This window comes from Orycteropus afer, unplaced genomic scaffold, assembly GCF_000298275.1.
Source record: "Orycteropus afer afer isolate SDZICR_OR568_19922 unplaced genomic scaffold, OryAfe1.0 scaffold00175, whole genome shotgun sequence".
NCBI lineage: Eukaryota > Metazoa > Chordata > Mammalia > Tubulidentata > Orycteropodidae > Orycteropus > Orycteropus afer.
Window position 1 is genome coordinate 5,340,830 of NW_006921762.1, and position 7,867 is coordinate 5,348,696.

Genomic DNA, 7,867 nt, shown 5'->3' on the forward strand with positions numbered 1-7,867 from the left:
TTGTGGTAAACTGTGGTCAATGACATGAGACAAAGTATATGTGAACTGCTGTATGGAAAGTGAATTTGCTCTGTAAATCTTCACCCAAATCACAATAAATAAAAAAGAAAGAAAGAAAAAAGAATTATGCTATATTTAAAGAAGAATGAAAAAAAAACAAAGATTCATGGAAACAATTGGTCCCCACGACTGGTGCACCATGTGTTCATCAGCCTATACCATTATGAAACCAGAAGAACTAGATGGTGCCCGGCTACCACTGTCAACCACTTGGAGGAGGATCTATGTAGGAGATCCTGGATAGAGAGGGAGAACAGTGTAAAACAAAACTTAAAATCATTTGGAAAAAAAAAGGGGAGGGGGACCAGGTTTGCTGGTCTGATAGAGCCTGGTGGAACCACTGAGACTATGGTCCCTCGCTGCCCTTCAGGTCTGGAATTGAACCCACAGCTGTGGCTTCCAGCCAAACAAAAGACAGGCATGTGAGTTGAACATTTACCTGAGGTAGGTACACTCCTTGGAGAGAACAATCATGGGAGAAAGAAGGGCTGTTTATACACAGGGACACAGCTCAGGGGGCAGGAGTGCATGGAGGGATGGACATGAGGAGGAGGCAACTATCAGGAGGAAGTGGGAGGGGAGCTGTTGCATTGGGGTAAATTGTAGTCAATGTCATGAGACAATGTGTGTGTGAACTGCTGTATGGAAAGTAAATTTGCTCTGTAAACTTTCACCCAAATCACAATTTAAAAAAAAGAAAAGAAAAGAAAAGAATTATGCTATATTTGCATATCTGCATCTGCCCCACTTCTTTTGATTCATGTTGTGATAGTAAAAGCCCAATTCCTGCCCTCAACACACCCACTGTCCCTCCAGCATAGGGAGAATCTGAACTGAGAGACAGCGGCAAAGACAGTAGCCTTTAAACATCTGTCACTCTTTGGTAATGTCACCAAATAACACAAGTAGCCAAAATCAGGAAGGGAGAAAGCAAACACCCCACAGCATAAAAATGGGACTCCATCATGTTTTAGGGCACTACCAGAACCCTGATATTTAGGGAAAATAATAATCTTTTCAAGGTAGATCTAAGCTCTGTGGTTGCTGAAAAAAAAAATATATAGATAGATAGATATATAGATAGATTCCCCTTCAAGAGATGCACTTACTGAATAAACTAAACTAATTGGTAAAGAGAGATCCAACAGGCTGGCAACTCCCACAGGTAAGAAACAGAAACTGAAGCACTCCTCTCATTCTCCCCCTACACAGCCCCTTCACTCCAGCATCTCTGTTTCTGGAACCAGGGTTCTTTAAGGGTGCAGCAATAAAGAAAGATTCTAAGCAGGGAATTTCTTTCAGGAGAAGGGGTAGAGGTAGAATTGCCAGTCAAAGCAAACTAAAGGGTAGGGCAAATTTAAGTGCCAGACCAGATCAGAGAACTCCACTGTTAAATTGTAAGCATTTTTAAGTATCTTCTCCCATTACATAGTCATTCAATTTATCTTTAATTGTGTTTCTTCTAGCATTATAATTCTGAGTTTATATTTCTAAATTGTCCTAACCTTTTAGTAGAGATTCAAGTATTTTTCCATATCTTAGCATGTTAGTTATATGGAGCTTCAAAGAATATGGTAGCAAGGAGAAGAGGCTTTTATTTCTCACTATCCAACCAGGGGGCTACAGGTAACAACTCAGTGGATGATGGCTCAGATTTCCGGAGGTGAGTCTGCAGGAGCAGAAGTGATGCATTATGAAAGCAGCAGCTGTAAACCCTCACAACCCTGGAGGGGAATCCCAAGTGTAGCTGTCAAATAAATAGAAGGACCAAACCTGCTGATAATCCCCAGAGGTAAGTGAAAGCACCAACACACTCCTAGCTAGAGCTTTTTTTAATACAGAACCCACCAGCTGTTCCATAGGAGGAAGATGAGGCAGTCTGCTTCCAGAAAGATTTACAGCCTTGGAAACCTATGGGGTCTACTCTGTCATACAGGGTCACTATGAGTCACAATCAACTCGATGGCAGTAGGTACATAAAACTAAAGGGTCAAGAGATATTTTAAAGTATAGATAAGAAGGTTGAGGGGCAGGGGGATTAAGTAAATAGAGGTGAAACAACTAGAACAGAAATAAGGAGAACATGGACATAATTGGAAGAATGTAACCAAATGTTATGGTTATTATGTCTAGAAACTGTTGGAATGGGAGAGAGTTTTGCAGTGGATATTTTCACCAAAAATAAAGTTAAAAAATATATATCATCTCCCATTCAGTCATGTATTTCATATTTAGGTTTTAATCCTTCCTGACTTCATTTTTGTTTGTGATATAAGATAGGAGTCCATCTTTATTTTTCTCCATATATGAAACAATATTCCCAACACAATCCATCTTCCCACACACACATATGGAATTGCAGTGGCATGTTTATCATATATCAAGTTTCCACATATAATTGGACCTATTTTGGGGCTCTTATTTCGGTTTCATTGATCTGTTATGTATCTATTCTGATACCAAAGCAACACAATTTTCATAATGTGTTTTATGGATTTGTAGACTATCTTGAAAGTCAGTATGACAAAATTCTTCCTCTTTGCTCTTCTTTTTTCAAACTTGACTTAGCTATTTGGATATATTTATTCTCCTATATAAATGTAAAAGTGCAGAGATATATGCACACCCATGTTCATTGCAGCACTATTCACCATAGCAAACAGATGGAAACAACCTAAGTGCCCATCAGTAGAAGAATGGATAACCAAACTATGGCACATGCTCAAAATAGAATACTACGCAACACTAAAGAATAATGTAGAATCTGTGAAACACCTCATCACATGGATGAAGTTAGAGGATATTATGCTGAGTGAAATAAGTCAATCACAGAAGGAGCAATATTATATTAGTTCACTATTGCAAAAAGTCAAGAAAAGGTTTACATATGCAAGGAAACCTTTTTAGTTACCAGGGATGGGAGAGGAGGGAAGGGAAACTGCTAGATAGATAAGAGACAAGTATTGATTTGAGTGAAGGGAAAGGTGATATGCCAAAAGCAAGTGACCAACACAATAACACTAAGGAAAAGGAAGGCACAGAGAGATGCACAAGAGGTACAGACTATAAAGACAAACACTGTAACATATACAATACAGCATTATCAGTAATAACAAACATTAATCTATGGGTGGATACATAGATAGACAGGCTGAATGATCAAGTGTGTCTAGACAAAAGAGAACAGATCCATGACCACATATAAGGTTGGCAGATGATGCCTCTACATATGTATTTGTATGTGCTATAAGAAGGTCCATATATGTAATAGAGCTAATAGAGGGCAAAATTATGATAATTTCTTACCTATAGCCAACCACTCTGAGGGAATGAGTTGTTGGGCCTGTGGGCTTAGAACCGTGGTCACAGGGGACATTAAGCTCAATTGGTGTAATATACTACACACACACACAAAAAAAAAAAACATTGTTCTACATCCTACTTTGGTGACTAGCAACTAGGGTCTTAAAAGCTTGCAAGTGGCCCTCTAGATGCTATAATTGGTCTCTCCTTCCCTGGAGCAAAGAAGAATGAACAAAATAAAAAACTCATGGAAACAACTAATCCAAAGGACTAGTGGGCATGTAAACCTCAGCCTACATGACCCTGAGACCAGAGCTAGTTGTACCCACCCACCATTGTCAACTACACAGAAAGGGATCAGTGTAGGAGATCCTGAATAGAGTGGGAGAAAAATGTGGGACAAAACTCAAAATCACAAAAAAAAGACTAGGCTTACTGTTCTGATAGAGACTGGTGAAACCCCAGAGACTATGGCCCTTAGTGCCCCTTCATGCCTGGAATTGAACTCACTCCCGTGACTTCTAGCCAAACAATAGACAGGTAGGTGTATAAGGTGAACTTTACACCAGGTAGGTATAAACCAAAAAAACCAAACTCACTGCTCAAGTTTTTTCCAACTCATAGCAACCTCTCCTTGGGTTTCCAAGGCAGTATCTTTACGGAAGTAGATTGCCAAGTCTTCCTTCTGAGGAGTGGCTGGTGGGTTTGAACCGCCACCCTTCTGGTTAGCTGTCAAATGCCTTAGTCACTACACCACCAGAGCTCCCCCAGGTAAGTATACTCCTTAGAAAAATCAGCCATGGGAAATCAGAGGGGCAGCAACAGATAGGATAGAAGGACACACGTGAAAGGTAATCACAGGGTGGAAGTGGGAAGACAACTCTCACATTATGGGCATTGCAGTCAATGTCATGAAACAAAATGTGTATGAACTGTTGTATAGAAAATGAATTTATTCTGTAAATTTCCACCCAAATCACAATTTTAAAAAAAGGAAAGAAAAGAAAGCTTTATCACATTCCTAAAATGTTCTACTGGACTCTTAACTTCATTGGCACTAACATGGAGGAATTATTATTTTTATAATGTTTTGCTCATCCATGAACAGTTTTTCATGTCTTCTTTATGACATTTAAGCCTCTTTTCCAGGATGGTCTCATTCTTTTTTAGGTATTATTGATACTTTGTAATTTTGTTGCAACTGTAAATGATATCCTATTTTCTGTTATATGTTTAGATGCTGTAGTAGAAGCCTCCAAGATGGTCCCAATGCTCCCCGCCTCCTAGTATTCAGGACCTTGTGTAATTCCCTCCCCTTAAGTGTGAGCTGGACTTGCTGACTTACTTCTAACTGATAGAATACAACAGAAGTGATGAATATCATTTCCAAGATTAGGTTACAAAGAGACTGTGGATTCCATTCTGGCTCTCCTTTCCTCTTTTCTCCTCCTTGTGGGGAAAAGAAGCTTCCATGCTATGAGTCACCCTATGGAGAGAACCACATGATTAGGAAATACTGTAATACTGGTGATCTGCTCCAGCCAACAGCTAGTGACAACCTGAAGACTCACAACAGTCATGTGAGTGAGCTTGAAACCAGATCACCCCTGAATCAAGCCTTGGCATAACTGCATCCCAGCCAAAATCTTGACTGAGCTCAAGTCACCCAGCTAAGCCAAGTCCTGTTCCTGACCCACAGACATTGTGAGATAATAAATATTTGTTATTTTAAGTCACTATGTTTTGGGTGGGAGCTCTGGTAGCATAGTGCCTAAGGCACTCGACTGCTAACCAGGAGGCTGGTGGTTCAAACCCACCAGCCACTCCTCAGAAGGAAAGTTGGGCAATCTACTTCCATAGTGATACTGCCTCGGAAACCCGAGGAGGGGTCACTATGAGTAGGGTCTGACTCAATGGCACATAACAACAACAACAACAACATGTTTTGGGTAGGAGTTCTGGTGGTGTAGTGCCTAAGGCATTTTATTATGCAGAAATAGATAACTAACACAGATGATTATTGTTGGTTTAAATGAACATGCTGGATTTTGTAAGGTAAGCTTCAATCTTGCAAATCAATGGAATATCTTCTTACTTCTAGTAGGGTATCTGTTGATTCTGATGGGATTTTTTTCTATATAAATATATCTTTTAATATGAAAAGGTGACAGTTTTTAAATTTTCTCTTCCAATCCTTATACCTCATTCCTTTTATTTTCTTTTCACATTGTCCAGATCTTAGGAACTATATGAAATATAGCAGTGATTGTGGTCATCTTTGTCTTGTTCCTAATTTTAAAAGAGAATGAATCTAAAGTTTTCATAGTAAGTATGATACTTTTTGATGGTTTTGGTTTTTTGTATACAGGAAGTCCCCAACTTACCACATAGTCCTGTTATGATGAACCACACTTAAGACCGTTCATTTTTCTGTTTTTGTGTGTCTTATCATTAGGAATATGTTGTAGTACGTAACTTGCTGATATTATCACTCACAAGTGTTCACTCAACAGATGTTTAATTTTATGATTTTCTGTCCAAAACATGGCCAGAATTCTAAAGATACTATTAATAAATAACAACAATAATGAAAACTAAAAAAATAAAAATAAAAAGAGGTACCCTCCTTACATCAGAATTGACTTACAGTGGACAATGGAGTCATTGGAAAGGAGCCCCAAAGTCAGAGATTACCTATACAGCTGTGTCAATAAAGGAAGTTCCCTGTTATATCATTAGGATCTCATCAACAAACAGGTGGAACATTCAAAATAGGTAACTTGAGAAGGGCTTAATAAAGGAATTGTTTACAAATATGTTGGCAGAGTGCAGGGAAAACAAAATGGATAATACAATCCTCTAGAGCTTGAAGGAACAGGGTTGTTACAAACCTAAGCAGGAGAGAGCTGTCTGGAGAAGGTTGCCTAAACAGGAACTGTGACCTACAGACAAGATTTGTAGCCTATCCAGATGATCACACAAGGAAGAACCTAGAGAATAAAGACCCTATCCCATCACCTATCTATCGCCTGCTGAGGTTTCCCATTGGGAAAATGCAAACAGAAGCAAAGGCAAGAGACCCACTGATGTAGTCCATGCTAGTAAAATTCTTAGAAGAGAGAACAGAATTCAGTCTGTATAATATTGGTATTTTGGAATTTCTTGAGGTTCTCTTGCAACTAGTAGATGCTCTCTTTTGTGAAAGTGTCTCTTTTTGGGGGAAAAATAGGTCTATTTTTAATTTGGTATAAATTTCTTTATATATCTATTAATTGGAGCATTTTAAATTATGTTACTCAAATATATTATATTTTGCTTGACATATCAGTTTCAAAAAGAAGTGTATCAAAATTTTTAAGTAAAAATATTTCTTCCTCACAAAGTAGGAAGTCTCACACTGCTGGATCTCAAAACCTATTATACAGCCACAGTAGTCAAAACTGTTTGATATTGGTATAATGACAGACACATAGACCAATAGAACAAAATTGACAACCCAGAAATAGATCCATCGACCTATGGTCAGCCGGTCTTTGACAAAGAGACAAAATCCATTAAATGGGAAGAAAATGTTTGTTTAATATATGCTGCTGGCAAAACTGGATATCCATTTGCAGAAAATGAAACAAGATCTATACCTCACACCATACACAAAAACTAACCCCAGATGGATCAAAGACTTAAATGTGAAACTTAAAACTATAAAGTTTCTCAGGGAAAAACTGGGGGCAAATTTAGGGGTCCTAATATATGGCATAAATAGACTGTCAAGCGTAACTCAAAATGCACAAACAGCAGAAGAGAAACTAGATGAATGGGACCTTCTAAAAATTAAATTTTTATGGGCTTCCAAAGACTTCTTCAAAAGAGTCAAAAGAGAACCTACAGATTGGGAGAAAATATTTGGCAATGACATATCTGCCAAGGGACTTATCTCTAGAATTTATAAAAAAAAACTCCAACACCTCAACAACAACAACCAAAAAAAATCCAATTAAGAAGTGGGCAGAAGACATGAACAGACACTTCAACAAAGAGGATATTCAGGCGGCCAACAAACATATGAAGAAATGCTCACATGATCATTAGCCATTAGAGAGATGCAGATCAAAACAACAATGAGATACCATCTTGCCCCAGCACTACCAGCAAAATTCAACAAGACAGAAAATAACAAATGCGGGCAAAGATGCGGAGAGATTGGGACTCTCATACACTGCTGGTGGGACTGTAAAATGGTACAATCACTGTGGAAAGCAGTATGGTGATTCCTTAAATAGTTGGAATTAGAAATATCATTTGATCCAGCCATTCCATTACTAGGTATATATACTAAAGAAGTGAAAGCCAGGACAAGAATAGACATATGCACACCCATGATCATCGCAGCACTATTTACAATACCCAAAAGATGTAAACAACCTAGGTATCTATCAACTGAAGAATGGATAACCAACCTATGGTATATACACACAATGGAATACTATGCAACCCTAAAGAATAA